This window comes from Myiozetetes cayanensis, unplaced genomic scaffold, assembly GCF_022539395.1.
Source record: "Myiozetetes cayanensis isolate MyiCay16 unplaced genomic scaffold, myiCay2020 scf18, whole genome shotgun sequence".
Taxonomy (NCBI): Eukaryota; Metazoa; Chordata; class Aves; order Passeriformes; family Tyrannidae; genus Myiozetetes; species Myiozetetes cayanensis.
This window is the reverse complement of record NW_026087389.1, coordinates 15,797,780-15,817,480: the sequence shown is the minus strand read 5'-3', so window position 1 is coordinate 15,817,480 and position 19,701 is coordinate 15,797,780. Positions and strand designations below refer to the sequence as shown.

Here is a 19,701-nt window from a genome sequence, read left to right as displayed (position 1 = left end):
TTTCTTTTTTTTTTTTTTTTTTTTTTTTCCAAGTGACAAGCCCTAATTAAATTATATTTAGAAGAATTCTTTTCCTCTCATCACTTCTCAGTTAGTTCCTATCACTTCTGGAGTGGTTTAATCCCTCTTTTTGGCATAGCTTACAGACATAAACATTCCTGCTCAAACGGACTATGGGAATACATGGGAACACACAGTTCACTAAAAAACACAGCAAAGAACAAGAAGCAACAACACCATGAGAGGACTGACATGACACTGAATTTTTTTCCCTGATAATTCTTAGTTTCAAGACCTAGGAATTAAGTAGTCTGGGGCAAAAAATAGTTATGCTACAACTATTTTTGTGGGAATCAGAACCTCCCAATTTAAGGGAAGCTTAAATTTAAAGGTTCACAGAACTCCCCTGGAGGACTGTGCCATTTGCTGAGGCAAGGTCAAGTTCAGATTTTTCAGAGCCCAGCATTTTGATGTTTCACAATGCAATGCCACTGAAAAGATATTTCATTGGAGGGGGGGAAGTGAGGGGGAGAAGAGGTTAGAATAAAATTCTGTGACGTTGAAGATTTTGTGGAAGATGTCAGGAATACCATGAACAGTCATTCTTATTACATTTGTAGTCTGTTGCTCATGCAAGAATTTTGCATGGACAAGCTCACTTCAGCAGTATATCTACTAATCTTTTAAGCTAATCTGCCTCTTCCATGAATTTTCCAGTTCAAGACATTACTCAAGGCTTTATTCTTTTCTCCTTTTCTTTCCCCCCTTTTTTGTTTGTTTTTTGTTGTTGTCAGGGCAGCTGTTTTGTTTTGGTTGCTTGTTTGTTTTTGTTTTGTTTTGTTTTTCAGAAGGAACAAAACCCCACCAGCAGCAAACCAGCTATTTACAGGTTTTTTAATCTTCCACTGGGTGCTGATCATTATTTGAGCTGTGAAAATTCATCAGAAGGATCACTGGCTCATTTTCAAACCATAGTTCCTCTTTTGCCAGGAAGCTGAAGGATGGTGCCTTCTGAGAAAACACTGAACATCTTTTCTGGAAGCTGCCCCAACACTTGATTGTGCCTATTCCACATGCATTATTTGAATATCATATAAATATTTCAGTGTGGCATCAGAAAGATAAAGCTCCATCTGAATCCATGCAGTTTAATCTATGTAAGCACACATTTCTTTCAGATAGTTCCTCTTCCTCTGAAAGCACATTTTTGAATGAGAGACAGTAAAAAAATTATTATAAGGCAGAAGTATTTAACAGGTGGTTCCCGTGCTCTGTGTGCTTATGTACACAGCTACAAATTAAATTATGATCTCTGTTACCCAAATGACTCATTCAAAACAGCAATTACAGTCTCTGACATGCACTACAGGCATGACTGCTAACAAACTCCACTGAAGTTGCTTAATCTCTCTGATTAGTAGATGTGGTTTTGGTTACTTACAAGTATGTGTAATTGTAATCATCTCATTGAATTTCCACAGACTTTGCAGGTTTTCTGCCTCAAAGGGACAGAGGAGTTTTTAGGTTTCATCCAAAAGGATTTCAGCTCTTTAATAAGACATGGCTATAAATCACCTGGAATGTACTCTGGAGACACAGGTATAGCTAAAAACAAAATATGAGATTAGTATCTTAGGTGAGAATCTTCTATTTTCTTATAATAATTCCCTCCCTTTAAAACGAGAATAATTCCATCTCAGTGACACTGTGAAGCTACCCTGTAAAAACTTGACTTAATCACAAACACAATACAAGTGGACAAGAAAATGACTGACACTATCTTCAGAGCAGTTTAAGCAAGTAAAAAAATCAGAAATAAGACACCATTCCCACAGAATTAAAGGATGAGAACAACAAAAAAATCCCCCATCTATCTCCTGTCTTTACACATTTAAGAAAGCTACCACATAACTACAGACTGCCTCAGCTCTACTTTGCATAATAATCTTCATTTGGGCGCTTTCCAACATTTCATGAACCCATTTTTCTGGCTGGCCATGGGAGACACGGGATACACACAGTGTCTGGAACTGGCACAGTTTAGGCCCCATGGGTCCTCCTGGCATGTAATGAAGTCAAATGATCTGTTCCACCAAAGGACAGGACAAAATTTCTATCCCACTGTATTCCCTGTTCCCAGTGACCTTGTTAGGCAATTATCTTTCCTCATATGTGGAAAACTGGCAGCTTGCCACTTCACATGGCTGCATAAGAAATGGAACTGTCTGCCAGCAGTACCCGCCTGTCATACCTGTCTTTCACACTTGGCAAGGGTTTCATTCTGTCTTCTAAACCTCTTGGATTTGGGCCGTAACCACACTTAGGCAAGACAGAAACAGGCACATCATCGGATGAGTGTCTGGGATTTTTCCTTGAATACACAAGGTAGTCCATGAGTAATGTGTTACCCTGACAAGTCACCAAGTTTGTCTTCCTTAGGAAACCCAGCACAACAATCTGTCCTTCCTAACCTTTTCTAGTACAGCTTAACCACAAAAATCTAACTCTCCTGAGTTAAGCTCTATTAACTCTAATTTAAATAATAAAACCCAAAAGAAATACTTTGCAGACTCACTGTTTATTCCTTTTTCAGATTTTTCTTTGGTAGTATCTTCCTAGACAGATGAGTTTTCTCCTAGATAACCTACAGCTTTTAAGACCCAGGCTGTGGCAAATCTAAATCACAGTGACCAAGTCCTTCAAAGATTAGATACAGAGTTTGTACCTGCGAGGAAATAATAGCAGACAACTGAAATTGAAAAAAATCCATCTAAATGAGTCTCATAGCCCGAAAAATTTTCCTGCTTTTCAAGATAAACAGAGTAGAATCACAGGAAACAAGCTTTCCACATTGTAAATAGAGCAGCAATCAAACTGAAAGGCAAACCAAAGGCTCTCTTGAGCGCTCACACTGAAGTCAAGAATCATTATTGGAATAATTATTTGAAATCCTACACGTGGCTCCTGACAAGGAGGCACAAGCTTCTTGCAACTGCTACAGTTTATCACACCTAAATATCCTGAACTCAGACAGCAACTTGAATATGAACGACAGAAACCAAGCCAAGGGGCAGGCAAGAGAGGAACCCCCATGTCTCAGGAATCTTTTCCTTGTTCACAGACAAAGAGCCAGCTTGGAGGCAGAAGGTAAAATTAGTACTTCACAGAGAAGAGTTAGGATTTAGCAATAAACACAACTCTGCAAAATGAAGCAAAGCGTATGTTTCACTAATCTAATAGAGACCTTTTTCATTTTGATTCCATAAAATCAGGACTTTGAATGTTTCCAGAGACACCAGGGGGAAAAACCTCAAACCAAATAAAAACAAAAACCAGAAAGTGAGGATCAAAGCATACAGTGAAGCGTCAGCCATCAAACTCTGGAGCCATAACAAAGGCTTTATAATCTAAAAAAGATTACATGGTTGCCATTTTACAGTGTTTCTGTGAGTGAGAGATAAATGAGAACATGGTAAAGGTCCAAAATATACCAGCTGAATAAAACCCAATCTGTTACATTTTCCAAGACTGCTCTAGGAGCTTTACTAGAAGCAGCACAGTGAGTGTAGCCAATTTTCCCCTGAACAGGAAAACCTCAACCCTGTATATCAATGGCAAGAAGAGCCAAAGAGTGTAACAAAGACCCTTTCAGACACAGGAAAATCTAACTAAAAAGAACAAATCAGCTACTGTGAAAGAACCAAAAGTTTTCTATGGCTGAACATATTTCCAAAGGTGGGGTTTTAAAGGAATACATGACTTTATTTGTATAACCTTACACTTCACACTAATGTCATATCAGCCCTTTCAAAGTATTTCACTAAATGAAACAAGCCTGAACTGGGAGAGACTCAGAGCAAAGAGCTGCACACACTTGCAGAATTGTTTGATCACAGTAAGGCTGCTCTGAATTTTACACCGACTTTCCACTGTTCTGTTGATTTTACAAAGCATTTTGAAAGGCAAAAACCTCCAGCTATGAGCAACTTCTGAAAAAACACCCGTGGGGAAGGTTAGGACCATATTTCAACAATAAAAGAAAAATCTTTTAAGTTGCTCCTTCGAAGAGATTCAGACAAGCAAACTGATTAGTGTGACAGATCCTGAAAACATCTGATTGCAAACTGCTGAAGACTTGACGGCAGCACAATGGATTTTGTTCAGAAGAAAAAAGTGGGAAAAACACCCAAATACTCCCAGTCTTTTAGGATGACAGAGACTCAGTTTTGAGCAAAACATATTTTAACACTTTTTTTTTTTTTTTTTTCCCCCCTCTGGAGCTTTACCAGGCATTTCTAAATAAATTAGATACTTAAAGTTGTACACATTTTCAGAGACCATTGGTTTGGTTTTTCCCCAAAACTCAGATACCTATAAAACCAGCAGTTTCCGTATAAAAAATTATGGATACAGAAAGATGACTTAATGACTGATCTCAGAAATTCAGTAAATTGCAGTATAATGCTTCCTGCAAGTACTACCACTGGAATTGGTTATTTGTTTTAATAATGGACTCACTAGGACATTTCCTAGGAGCACTGGGGAACTGCCATTAGTCTCTGGAAGGATTAAAATAAGAGAGAATCAAAGTAACACAGTAAAGTTTTTGACTGCTACTTATGTCTCCTATACATCACAGAAATCAAAGGTCAAGGAAGAAAGGGAGCTGGGTAACAGAAAAACAAAGCTTTTCGGAGTTTCATGATTTAATAGGTTTCACTGTAGAACTTAACTGTATTAAGTTCTGTTTTAGAAACAAAAGGATTGAACTGCATCTGTCCCTTCAGCAAAGCATAGAAAATGTATAGGAAGAAAACCAGAGCACAGGAAAAAAAAGTGAAAAAGTAAAAGATTAGTTTCAGTTCAGTGAAATACGCTCTATTAAGACTGATGCCACCAGAATGTCTCATGTGAAAATGTCTTTTAAAGTACAGAATTTGAGGTCTCAAATTAATTTCTCTCTCATTTAAAGCAGTATCAAAATTATGTTTTGCTATTTTCACACTTTATCAACAAAAGGTGGGGTTTTTTTCAGAGTTTGTTTTAGGGGTGGACATACATACACACCACATATCCCTCAACAGGTGCAATGGTACTGGTTAAAACAGTTGTAGTGGAAGAAAAAAATATCATCTTCATTGACATTTTAATAAAATATGTTGTCTGGCTAAAATCAGGGAAATTTAATTCTTGAAGCACAATCTTGCAAGCAAGAAGTAAGAATGTGAGAGCTCACTTATTTCTCTGCCAATGACAGTGCTACCAAGCCACCCAAATTATGACCACACTGAGATCTTTGTGAGCACATCTACAGCAACAGGAAAACTGGTTATACTGCTTTCAATCTGGTTTTACTCAAACATTGTTCAAAGTCTGGTGAGCCCAGGTAACTCCAGTCACTATCTAATTTCTTCCTGATATGATGGGCTGTGCTGTGTTTGAGTATGTGTAGGCAAAGCAAAGTCTAACAGCAACAGATAAACTTGGATGTCTCTGCACCAGGAAAGGCTCTAGGCAGGGTGAAGTACAGAGGTTTCTGGCTTGTGGTTGGGCTATGGAAATAAAACAGCATTTTGCTTTCCCTGCTGGGTTACTCCTAGCACTGTTAGAACTGGATGTACCTAACAGGATGAAGTTCATCTGCAATCCCCTCTTGACATCTCCCACTGGAGCAGCTGCAAGCCCCTCACGCTGCTGAGATCCTCTAAGTGGGCTGTGGCCACATCACTGCTACCACTTCAGCCCTTTCTTCTGACCTACAAAGAATGCAGTGTTTCGATTTGCACAGTTGTAACACACAACCAAACATCTTGAAAACCATTTCAAAGTCAAAGCTCGCGTTTTTATTTCTTTCTTAGTATTTAGTAACACCTGAAAAGTCAGAGCCTGCCCAGAGCACTAATGCTGTGCTCCAAAAGGCCAGTTCAGAACATGGACAACTTTAAAACATAAATGATGTGGGAACCAGCTCATGCATAATCAGAGACAACCAAGCTCTGTATTCCAGGATCCACATTAAAGGAACAGAAGCCATCAGCCCACTCCCTCTTGTTATGTTGCTTGCTAGTGACATTATTACTTGTAGCTGTTATTATCACTCAGCTGAACAAACACTTTCATTATTGATGAACGTCATATGCACCTGATGTCATATGGCACTACACATCTGCAAAGGGAAAAAAGCAATTGTACTGTTTGAATTGGTGGGGAGATGCAACTGATAGAAACATGGTGCCAAGGTCCTTCAGCCAATTCCCTCCAACCCAACCTGAACACAAACTACCAGGTGGGGGTAATCCCATATAGGATGGGAATATTGAGAGCTTAAGAAAAAGTGCTGCAACAGCTGGAGTCATTGCACTGCATATAAAGTCTGAGAGGCTGAAAGGACAGGCTTACATCTCCCATTCTTTAGTCTACAACCTGCAGCTCCAACTTGTATCTGCACCAAACACACAACAGGGGCTTCCCATAGCTTCTGTCTTCCCTGTCACCACGTTTTGTCTCCAAGGAGAAGGAGTTCTGCTCCCTGGCAACCAGAATATGCCTTTCTTGCAACTTATCAGATCAAACATTCAGAAGACTTAAAAAGAGAAATTCTGTTTAGTTGAGTGCGAGGAGTTGCAAGCTCAGCCAACCATATTCTCAGGTAAATGTGAGGACAATATGATGTTGTTATCCTGCAAGTGCTTCCAGAGAGAAGCAGTCAGTATCAGCATATGGCTCCAAGTGATACTGAGTAAGTCTAACTGGAATCCATGGAAAGATTCAATGAAGTAAAAAGGCTTTTCCAGCTTCTCTTCCCAAAAGACAAAACCCTCTCTGTAACTCCACTCATTTTATCCCCATCTTATTAACACACCTGCACAGGCACAAAGTCTGTGGGTTCTCCATGTAAAACCTAACTTCAAGGAAATGTCTCAGAAACTTTATAATCATCAAGTCACAACGAACGCACAAGAAAACTCACAAGTCTCAAGAGCATTTTCTCCGAGATGTCGGCAGAAACATTTACCTCATCTTTGTTCCAGCCTTGCTACAATATTGTTCAGTGTCAGTTACATGGAAATATCTCCAGTTTCCACCAGGGAAGGGCTCAGGCTGTGTGAGGACAGAAGTGGGTGTTGCTTTGCAGCACACACAGCTGAGCTCAGCCCGCTCAGTCCTGTAACCCTGGATGAGAGCTGAGGGATGATTCCCAGCTGGACAGCTCAGGGCTCACTCCGTGTGAGACGGGGCTGGCAGCAAACCAGGGAACAGTGTCAGCACTCAGTGGGGTCCCCCAGCCAGGCACCCACACTTGGGCTATTGCAATAGGAAAAACCAGGAAGAAAATGAAGAAAACATGGTGAAAATGAAGAAAACCCATGTTTGTCTGGGCACGCAGCAAGCAACCAATTACCCAAACTACACAACACGTCAGGGGTCAAGCAGAAGCAGAACTCTGCTATCCAGTACAACTCTTGCTGTTCTACCCTGAAGAGTCCAACATTCAGCTCCAAACATTCCCCCACCTGCCTCTGCTTCCCTGCAATCCCTCATGCACTGAGCACAGATGGTAGATAGATCCACACTACACTATTCATAGACAGGCTTTAAAAGGTTTTACAATACAGAAACTGATGTGCTGCAATGTGTATTTCTTGTAGCTTCCCTAACAAATTCCTTCGGGAGACTGAATGATTAAGCAATTCAGTAGGGGTATTAAGTGGACTTTTGAAAATAAGACCCTGATCAGAAGAGTGTAAATATGCTGTTCTTCATTTATTTACTGCAACTTCACCCCCCCCAAAGTCCAAATAAGAGCTAAAGGACCACAGGAGTAATATCAAAATCAGAGAGACACAAACAGGCACGGTTTTAAATTGCCTTTAACTCTTCCTTATTAGCCAGCAGGGTGCTCCCAGTAACTAAAGCAAAATCAAATACAGCAGAGCAGGGATACATTCTTGCACCAAGGTCTGCCTGGGACACCTTGCCTACAGCAAACGTTTTCAATTACACAAGTCTGGCATCCTTTCTTTGTGTTTTTAAGAGGATAAAACACTAGATATGGTTGTCTTTCCTTTGAAGTGCTTGAATGCTCATACTGCTGCCTCACCACAGTGTCTGAGAAGTATTAACTGTACAGCCCAGCTTGGAGAGCCGCTAATTCAAAACAGAGCTGTGTAACTTGTGTGGTTTGTTTAAAGCAAACAAAGAAAACATCCCTCTGTTTGAGACTCACTCAGAAATTTTTTAGTATTAGGATCAGCTTACTGACTGGAAAGCAGCATGAAGTAGTAGTAAGAAAATCAGGTTGCTGAAAAAAATAAAAATAAACAAAGAAAAATACCAAAACCATAATACAAGTACATAATTTTTTCAATCTAGTCTAGAAACAATGCTAAAATCCTTCCATAGGCCCCCAAACAAGATTTGTTTGTCAATGTGATGAAGTCTTCAAGAAAGTGTAAAAACCTCCAGAATGATGTGTGTATCAAAATGTTTTAAAAGAATTAAGAGCCCTTTCTTCACCATCTATAGAAGCTTTATTTTCCAGCAAATGACATTCCAGTAATTGACAGTTAACTTTAGGGAACTGAAAATAAAAGTGGCTTGTTTTTTTTCCACTTACTGACTTGCAATAAGTCATCACATACGTGATTATGAAGTCTTGTAACAAAAAAAAAAAAAAAAAAAAAAGAGTCATGAAGCTCAAGAGAGTAATTTTCTGTTTGAGTGTGTCCCTTTGACAAAACTGAAATCATGCTATGTCATGGCTTTCAGAGGATTTTTTACTTATGAAAAATTTCCATTTTAGGTTATCACAGCCATAGAGTACTGCTGATAAGTAAAATCAGTTTTGTTATCAACCAGACAAGGCTGTTGCTGTTCTGGTAATTAATTCATCATCATTTACTTCATGTGGACAGAAATTTCTTCCTGGATATTTTTCCATTTAGAGTCCTAAATCATTTTACAAGTTTCATCTGTCAGTCAAATCGAACCTTGCTCTAGCAGCAGCAGCAGCAGAATTTGTATCCACACAAGTGGCAAATCAGTTTATAAACATTTAGAATTATTGTGTTTGCATAAGCTTTTGTATTTAACTGCACCAACGAAGGAGCAGACTTAAAGTGGACTGCCACATATGCTTAGATAAGGCTTAGCTATGACAAACTGACTCAATCATTAAATACCTATGCAAAAGCTCATTTTCTTCAGGGAAAAGATGGGGATGATAGGGGATTAATTGCTAAGTTTGCTATAATCACATATTATAGAAGATGAATGGCTAGTTCATCCCTAGAAAAAAAATCATTAAAATAAAAGACTTCACCAGCTTTTTCTGCAGCATTAAGTATTTACCCACAAAATGAAGCACTGGAAAGTGCTGCAAAAGGCCTTTCAATGCACTGTTTTAATGTTGGGGGCAGGGGAGATGGGAAAGTAAACTTTGATTCTTAAAGTACATTAAATTCTGTTCTGTGATCCAAGAACAATTCTCAGTCTGACTTTTGGTTTCAGCACTGATATACATACTTCTTACAATTTTACAAAATAGATTTAACCTAATCTTTACTAGATTTAGAACTTCAGTAATTTATACAGTAAAGATATATTTATATGTATTTTACTTATGTTTTACTTATAATTTTATATTTACTAAATGCACTGTGTACTTTATTTAGCATTCTAGATTCCAATCACCACTTATTTTAAAAACATATGCTTGAACTCAGCTGTGCATAAGATACACACAAACTCCATACAAGAAATGTGCACAAAAGTACATTTCAGCCAAGATTTGGCCCTTTCAGGAAATAGCTATTAGGGTTATAATATACATTAAACTTCTATGAATCAGTATGAAAGGCTTCTCGCCAAGATTTGCTTTTTAAAAGGAGAAAGAACTGCTGCTATGTGTTATATTCAAAGTCAAAATACAGCTCTGAGTAGGTGAACACTTCGCTGCAAGAAGTCAGCAGCTCCCTGTTTCAAAGGTTGGAAATGAGGCTTATGCAATGCAGAGATCCAGGGATGGAAAGACTGAGTTCACAGTTATTAGCCAGTAAGAGAATAAAGAAATAAGGAGCAGAACAATGCACAAAAGCAGGAGATTGAAACTAAAAGCAGATTTTGGTCACAAGTGGTCCTTTCATTTGTTCTTTTCTCCAGCTAGGAGTTGCAATAAAGAAAAGAACAGAACTCAGCATAAGGAGAGACAGCGAAGGACTGGCCTATTTTGGCTTATTCTCCATTCCTTAAATACATATCTATATAAACTTCCAAGCAAATAAACATTTCTCTTTGCTTCAACTGCCACCCACTGGAAAAAGAAAGCAACATTAATTCCAAATTGCAGGACCCAAAATAGGTCAGGAAAACCAATCTGACAGATACTGGTACAGATTACATTAAAACTCTGGGGTTGCCTTGAAAATCTCAGTAGCACTGCTAGAAATAAGCAAACTTGCAAATTAAACTGAAACAGCAAAACAGAGTACAGGCAACAAACCAGAGCTCCATTTCTTCTCCCCACTCTGGCTCTGGTCAGTGGGCATTTGGGTTGCATTACAAAGTTTTGGGGAATAGTTGGAGTTCATGAAGATGAAGGGAGAGCAACAGGACTGGCAGCACCCTCTGACAAACACAGACGAGCAGCATCGCACAGCCTGGCTCTTCTCATCACTCTGTGCTGTGATGCCCCTGCAGCACTCCAGGTCCATCTCTGTACTCTTATTGCTGCTCTCTCTCCCACCTGCTCTCGCCTTCTTACAGCAGAAATCAATCAGCTTCCTTGCCTAAATGGCAGCTTTGGCATTCCTGCTTTCCCTCATCAACAACCTCCATATCCCCTTCAATGGACACACCGGGTGTCTGTGGTGCAGATCCAATTACCTGATCTTTTAAGAAATAGAGCAAGGCACTTTCAAGTGCCAATGGCTCATTGCTTTTAGTCCAAAGCAAAACTGGATGCATTTTAGCTCTCAAATTACCTGGAAGAGTGCAGGTCCATCTTAAGAAGCTCTTGCCCCTGGGATGCTGCTTTCTTTGTCAAACAGAAATCTTCACTGTCAGCTCCTGTCTGTTACCGAGGAACGTAAGCAAATGTAATCTAAGAGTGCTCCCACGAATTCCCTGACACACGAATATGCTCTGGATATTTGGCAATCAGCATCCCCAAGTCATTAGTGGGAAGATGTGAGTTCATGAAGGCCACAGTCATCAGCCAACAGACACATAAGGAAACTGCTAAACTCTTGTTGAGCAATTCACAGCTCAGCACGAACACGACATTAACAGACCAGCACACTGGATGTGAAGAAATGTGATCATCACTGCTCAGGGAGTGCAGGAACCAGACTATTAAGAATACCAAAGCCAGGTATCTATCAATACCGAAAGCATCTATAATCAAATCTACTCCTTCATCTGCAGAGATACTTGTATGACTAAGGGTTTCGGATCTAGATTTAAATTTAATCTGAAAAACCAGAGTTCGTTATCAAAATGAAAGATCCTGGCAGCACCTGCTTGATGTAAGACAGCCATCTGTGCTCTCTTACAGGACTACACATCAAACACACTTCATAAAAATAAATCAGGAATAAATCTTACTTTCACAAGAGTTTTCAGTAAGATGTTCTGACACACAACCGTGTTCTTTAGCAAGTGAAATATTTTCTCAACAGGCCCTAACGATGTCAGTGAGGTACAAAATGCCCACTGTGGTTACACAGTCTTGCCAGCAAAATGCAGTCACCCAGAGGCATTACAAAACATGGCATAAATACCTTGAGATAAAACATACAGGGCAGTCAGTGTCATGTTTCAAACATGACAGTCTTTCAACACTATTATAATACGTCTATTTATTTTCCTTGAGAATATGACTTGAAAGCATATGATGAGCACTACTTGTTACTGGCTGGACCATATCTTTCTAACAAACTTTTACACAGAGGGCTTTTGGAAAAGGAGGGACTATTTTTTTAAAGAAAGAAATACAAGATTCCTCTTTTGTTCAAACAAGAATCAAATACAGCCTCCTCCTAGAAGAGCACAGTTCAGCCATCAAACAATGTGTTAGCAATAACTTTGTACTCAGAGTTTCCCACACAAAGGCAGGCTGCAGAAGCCAAGGTTAACCTTGAGTTTGGTTGCTAGACAGTTTTGATCATCTTTTCACATATCTGTCTATATGTTCAAACATCTAAATCTTATAGAAAAACAATCTGGCTATAAGTTAAAAAAACCAAAAGCTTTACTAACAGAAAGACATATCCAGTATCACAACCAAAAATCCTTCTTCCCTTAAGCTGGTCCTCATCGTAAACATTGATACATTCAATGCACTGAAGTAAACTAAATATTTTTGTTATGATGAGGAACAAAGTGGTCCTGACAAACACTCAGATTTCATGAGTTCCTTCAGTAGAAAAACTATGGCGAGGCCTCAACTGCACTTCCTCAAGAAACCAGAGAATATGATAAAGAGTCAAGTGTACAGACAAGGATTTTATTAGATGTGTAATAAATTGGTGTTGATGGGGAAAAATAAAATAAAACACTCAGAAAGTAACTTGACACTTGAGGGCTAAACATCCATGCAGTTTTCTCTCTGTCATCTCATCATTAGCAATTTGTCACACTACAAACAAGGAGGCTAAACAAACAGAGGTCTATGCTTCCAGCTCCAAATCAGTAGCGTGAATTACTTCATGGGGAAAAAAGCTGAGGCTGAAGTTTGGATTTACTGCATATGTTTCAAGATATGCTGTATTGATAGCGGGTAGCCAGGATTAAACCAAGTCTATAAATACCTAAATCATTTCTGAGACTGCAAAAGACTAAACAAAATGCAAATCAAAGCCACTCGTGCACCAAATCTACACGACATCTCAGGGGTTTTCAGCCATCCAGGAGGTGAGAAACAAGATACTAATTCAGACAACTCCTCTGAGCCCAGTGAGGTGGAAGGGAAGGCAGCCCAGAGGCACCTCTGCAGAAAGGAGGGGAACCCTTACTAAGCTGTTTGGGAAGAGCTTGTTTTAGCAGGGTCTCTGCCACAGACTGCCCAGTGCAATCATACCTGGACCTATCAGCCAGTCTCTTAGGAGCTGTCCCAACTCCACTCTCACTACCAATGGGTAAAAGTGAAACCACTTGGTTACATTCCAACAAAACAATACCATAGCTGGCTCACAACTCGAAGGAAAAGTATCAGAAACAGCAGGAGATATATATACACACACACACACACACACACACACATGTGTATGTGTATAAATAGATAGATATATATACATGTATATATTTATATATATATATACTTTGCATATCTGTTTTGTTGTCAAAAGCGGGCAACACCTTGGAATTAAAAATGATCTTGTTCTGGGGTATAGAGAGGTGCTGCTTCTTTCTTTCTTTTTTTTTTTTTTTTTAAGTTTGATGGTTGGCTGATAAAATGGGAGGAGATGGCAAGAACACACCCTCCTGACTTAGCAGTCAGGCAAGTATCATACAGGGCTAAAAGCTTCATGTGCATTCAGCTTCATGAAGTTATCTGTGATAGTCATTCCCAGACTTTATGGATGGTGATTATTACCATATGAGTACCAAATATGCTTAAATATCCTTAAATAAACTTTTCCAGAGAGAGCACTACCCTCAATGGCAAAGCAATTACCAGGAAACACATTAATTTCTGTAAGAGGATACCATAAAAAGTATTCTGCGGTTTTATGCACTTTCTCGGCTTGAGAAATATTCGTAAAGAATTTATTTTATGGCCTGCCTCTTGGATTTACAGCTATTGATATAAATCTGTGCTGCATCGCTCCCATCTTTTAGTCAGAAACTGTCAACTCTACTGTCAATCAGAAAAAAGCAAGAGGTTCAAAACATAGCTTACTTCCTGGATGTCAGGGCACCTTCCTATCACTGAAAGGCAGACATAATGTCCATAAATTTTAATTGAAAGGAAAAAAAAAAAAAACCAAACCAGAAAATAATCTGAAACACACAGATACACATGTCAGATTTCCATTCTGTGTATCTCGTACTAACAGAGCCTGGTCTAGAACAGACCAGAAATAAATCTTGCACGACTCTTGCCAAGGTCAGGTTTGTGCAGTTCCCTGTGTTCCTGTGTGCCAGATCCCTCAGGTCTCTCCCTTTCCCGGTGTCTCTGGCACAGGAGCAGCCCACTGGTGCAGCTTCCAATCATAAAGGCAGTATGGATAATCTAGACGGCTACAGGCAGTACATTGCTTCATACAGAACAGACTCTTGCAGAAGTACTCAAATACCATAAAAAGCTTTCTGACTTAGAGAGGTGATGCCTCTTTAAGAAAGTGTTAAAACTCTTTCGGGTAGAAATAACTGCCTTTGAAATGTGAACACAACACAAGCCACTTCAGCACTATTTTACCAAGGCTGTAAAGAGCTCTCCCAGGCTCATTTCAGCTAATTGCATCTTTGCAAAGTGCAGCCAAGCGGATGCAGAATGATTACTTTTAATGTGCTACGCCAATGGCTCTGAATGGGTGGTGTAGCTTTCCCCCTTTCCTCATTCCTGCTCCTTGTCCTTTGGCTCCACACAGAGCTCTACGGAACGACATTCTGCGCTCAGATTGTGCAGGTAAAGGAAGACTCAAGAAAAATGACAACTTTTGTCACGGATCAAGAGATTAAAAAAACTACTGGAACACAGACTGTTTTGGTGCTTTTTAGGCAGCTTTTGGACGGAGCCTGATAAACAGAATGGAGAAGATGCATTTAATGCAAGGATGAACCCAGAGAAAAGTCACATAATCTTTCTCATCAGCGGATGATTAACAGAGGAATTTGGTTCCTAATGAAGTCAGACAGCCCCCAGACTCCACTAGTAAATCCCTTCTTGTCATCCTTCACATTCAGCTCTGACTCATCTGCAACAAACATTTCAATCCATAGCCTATTCCTTTTTTCCTCCATTCGTTTCACAGTAGGTTAGGTAGGTACTTGGTAAATGCAAGGAAGGGAATGGTGGACTATAGGTACAGAATGAATTTGGACTGCATCACAAAGAGACACACTCGAGTTAGCTTTGGGACCTCAAATACCGGTGTTACTGAACACAGTGTGGGCACATACTTCAGTGCTGGCTGACACCTGTAAAGTATTGACACAGATCAGCTGCACTGAGTGAGCTTTGATACATCCACATGTGCTGCAGTCCCACCTCCAGTCCCTCTGCAGCTGTGGAGAGAAGGGGCTGTGATGAAGGGGCTCCTCGTTTTGGGAGCAGCAGCTCCAGCTATGGATGGGCAGCACTCCAGAGGGCAGAGGATTTGTGCCTCTGCACAGTGACAGGGTGACAGTGCAGCCCTTCAAGTGGAAACAAGGATGGATGGTTAATTTAGACTATTAGGCTGTGAAGTACTCATAGAATCACAGGCTGGTGTAGGTTGGTAGGAACATTAGAGATCATCTATTTCCAACATCCCCTGCCACAGGCAAGGACACCTTCACTAAACCAGGTTGCTCAAAGTCCCATCCAACCTGGCCTTGAACACTGCCAGGGATTGGACTGAACCTGAGATGAACTTTAATTGTCATGACTGTGGCTTTTAGACATCAAAATAAACTCAGAGGCCTGAAAGCTTCCCTGCTTTTCACAGGAAATCAGTTATTTTAATGAAAGATGGAATCTTTCCAGGTTTTATTGTTATTTCCTTGATCTATATAGCATCAAATAACCAAGTTCCCTTTGAGGAATTCTTTTAAATATTTCTCTTTAAGAAAAGGAGTTAAATTTCCTAAGTTTTCTAGTTTCAAAGTAGTTTCTAGTTCGTAAATAATTCCTTCTTTACAGAGTATCTTTTTGCCTATGCTGTATGATCAAAAAGTAAAAATTATTATGCTATTTCACTGTTCCATTCAGCAAGAAAAGTATGACCCTACTGTATAATTATGCCTAGTGAAAAGGTGGGTTGTCATTCATTAAATACAAAATGGGAAAAAAACAGAGAATCAGCTCTTTTCTATTGAGAACAATGCAAACATCTTCCTGACCAATTATCTCAGACGTATTGACTGAACAGAATTACCATATGACTTATTCATTAACCACACAAACATCACATCTGTGTAACTGAATATATTTCTCTGTATGTTTGTATCAGCCACTGAGTGGCAGCAATTCCTTCATACCTAAATCTGAATTATGAGATGTAGGATGAAAATTTCAAAGTATTGCTAACTCTTGATTCTTTCATGCTGCCTCTAAATTTTTTTGAGTTTAGCACTACGTACAAATAATAATAATTAATGAAATACCTTTATTACACGTTTCAATTTTTAAACAGTCAAAATTTCAAAAGTAATATACTTTATTCTGATAATCACACATCCTTAAAACTTGGCTATATTCAGTTTTACAATAAGATAACTTTGAGTAAAACTATGTGGATCAAGAAAATTGAAAATTCCAGCATTTCATCATTTATTAAACTAATGCACACACTTTTATTATGAAAACCACAGTGAGGGTGAGAAACATTTTGTTTAAAAAAAAAAAAAAAATGTAATCCTGTGTTTTGCAGCCCTAAGTTTGCTTCTCTCCTTGGAGCATATTTGCAGGTTCCCACAGTAGTGTCTTGAGGTGACCGAAATCTATCGGTCCAAAGACAAGCAGCTAATTTTTAAATACAGCCATTTTCAGGAACTAAACAGGAAATCCTGCATATACATTTTTGAAAAAAAAAAAGAAGATGTTTATGAATTATTGCTTAACCACTTCAGAAGCACTTCTTCATAGTGTCATGCTCAGAAAGCTACACTGGGTTTGCTTGGTTATAGCTTCCTATTTGATTAGCACAACGCTGGACTGCATTATTTGAGAGCTGGAAAGCCAAAGAGGTCATTTGCTATTACATTGTTAATAGAGCAATGACTGTACAAGGCCAAGGACCAAGAAAGATTTAAAAGGCACTAAACACACAAGTGTATCTATGATTTTGACATTGGCTATTTGTACGTATATTAGATACTGCAATCCAGTCTTTAAATGAGTTTCTTAAGCTAGGAAAATATTTAGCATGAGAACTGATTCTCCCACACCCATCTGCTCTGTACATTCAGTTCTGCCCTATAAAGTCAAGAGACAGGATACAGAGCAATATTATCCCTGCACATAAATGTCCTGCAAGAGCTCCTGTGTCCAGATCAACACTCTGCTCTGAGCTACCTGAACAATCTAGAAGTGAAGTGGTGTAACAGTCAGGGCCCACCAGTAAACAAATGTCAAATGTAACCACAGAATGCCACGATCCAATTATTTTAATATTTCATCCCCTAATGCAAACGGGGAATTCTCTAGCGATGAACTGAAAATTGTTTTTTTAATAGATGCACGCCTGGCATGTGCATACACAAAAGCATCAGGCATTCCTGCTCCTTCAGTCCTTATTGTCTGTCTCCGTTCAGCTGGAAACCTGAGCACGTAAAAGATTGTGCATTTTATCTCCTAATTCGCTGTCGCGCGGAGACTGAAACAGAGTATCCAGGCGGCCGGGTGGGGAAAAAAGAAGTTGGTATTGCCAAAGTTGGCATTTCTGCCGGGAGGAAACTCCATGTTTCTGTCAAGGACCGGCGGCAGGGATCTCGCTGCCTCCCCGCACGGGGCACGGTCCCGGACAGACTCTCCCCGCCCAGGGTCGCGCTTCGCCGGCACCGAGCGAGGCGGACCCATCCCCGGCACCCCGAGGGGGACGGCGGGGAAATCTGGGTGGACAAAGCCCGCAGCCCCCCGCCCCGGAGCCGAACATGGAGGCGCCGCGGGAGCAGCACCGGTGCCAGGGCAGCCCCGCCGCCTCCCGCCCCGCAGCCCCTCCGGAGGCACCGCCTCGCCCCGCGCCCGCCCCGCCGGCACACAGGGACGAGCCCCCGGGCGGCCCTCGCTCTCTTCCTCTCTCCCTGCCCGCCGGGCGCCCCACGGAAGCCGCCCGGGCCGGAGGGAGCCGAGCCCGTCTCGCTTCCTCCTTCACCCCGCGCCAGGCGGGGCAGGAACTGCCGAGCGGGGCGAGCCCCGCGCCGGGGGCAGGTACCGACACTCACCCGCGTCCTGGGAGCCGTCGGGGGCTGCGGCCGCCGCCGAGGTTCGGGCGCTGTCCCGAGAGAGAGAGAGAAAGAGTGAACGAAAGGAGTGCAGGCGGAGGAGGGGGAAGGAGGGAGCGAGTGTGTCCCCGGCCCAGCCCGGCGCTCCCCGCCCCGCGCTCCGCTCCGCCCACGGGGCGTTGCTCCTGCCGCGCTCACCTGGTGCGGCCGCCCCGGCCCGGAGGTGCGGAGAGGGGTGGTGGCTGCGCTTCTCCGGCTTTTTGCGGCTCGTTCCCCTCCCTGTTCTCTCCCCGTTCTCTCCCGAGTAGGCGGTTGCGTGTGGGAACGCCCCCGACCTTCGGTCTGTGGCCGCCGGGGATGCCCAGGCTGGCTGCTGGCCAGCACCGCACCGCACCTACCTGAGCGGGCGGCGTGGCGCCGTGAGGGAGCTGTACCCAAGCAACGCCTTTGGGCTCGGCTGGCTTTTTGGGTTTTTGGGGTTTTTTTGGTTTTTTTTTTTTTGGTGTTCTGGTCAATTTAGACCAGCGGAGAGCACCTAGGTTTGACGAGCCGGAGCTCGGAGCGAGACCCTGGCCCGTGCGGAGCAGCGCTCAGGTGCCCTCACCGCGCTCAGGTGCCCTCACCGCGCTCAGGTGCCCTCACCCCTTTGCCACGCTTTTTTCGTCTGACCTTTTTAATTAAAGGCCTCTCTTTAGTGAGGTAAAAAAAATCACGGTTGTTGTTTTATAAGGGGGCCAAAGCTGTGTAGGCTGTGGTTCTGTGGGCGCTGCTGTCACCTCAGCGACCTCACTGCAGAGACGGTCTTAGGTGATGTGCCTGAAGTTGAGGGCCTTCACAGGACATTTTGGGTCCCCAGCTTGGGCACCCAGTCCATGCTCTCTCCTCTAAGGGATGGGACTCAATTTTTCTTAAGTATTGTAATTGTTTGTGTTAAAATGAGATGTTTTAGGGATGGGTTGCAGAACAGGAATGTGTGAAGCGTAAGAACCAGAGAAAACACCATCATACTCCTGTAAGAACCCACGGCAGACCTTTGTCATCATTTTTTGAGTGATACAGGTCAGGTATAATTGCTCTCATGTTTTTGTCTTAAATGACCTCATTCTGCTCCAGCTGAAAACAGTGAGGAAATTCCCAGAGGCTTTTTGTGATGTTGTGGTAACAGTGGATGTTTCTCCAAGCAGATGACAGACCCCAGTGGGAAGAGGGGGGTGTCAGGGCATTGCAGGGGCTGTGCCCCAGCTGTTGGATGGCTGCAGAGACATTTCTGAAGTGCCAAATTCCACCCATTTCATGTCAGGACTCTTTACAGAACATTTCACTTGATATTCATAAGGTAAAGTCTGTCTGATATCATCTTAGACTATAATGCATATATAAATCATCATTGTCAATAGTTGATTTATATAGGGAGAGTTTATTTTGAAGTAACTAATTTTAAAACAAAATTGCCACCAGTTGAAAGCTCTAGTAGATATGTTGATAATCACAGTTTGGGTGAAAGCAAAGGAACAGAGTTGTCTGGAGTCATTTCCTTTTTGCTTCTGGTGCAAATTAAGCTATGTACTATTTTGTATAGATACATACTCTTATGCATGACTAGGTGTGATTAAT

The 19,701-nt window shown here is 41.4% G+C and overlaps 1 protein-coding gene across 1 annotated transcript in view; it reads right to left on the bottom strand.

Annotated features, from left to right (window-relative positions):
* Positions 1-18,233, bottom strand: part of PRKCD (protein kinase C delta) — a 59,225-nt gene extending 40,992 nt beyond the window's left edge. The window contains exon 1 of the mRNA XM_050312757.1: positions 18,088-18,233. The gene's annotated coding sequence lies outside the window, so the exon portion shown is untranslated. The remainder of the gene's footprint in view (positions 1-18,087) is intronic.
* Positions 18,234-19,701: the final 1,468 nt, after the last annotated feature.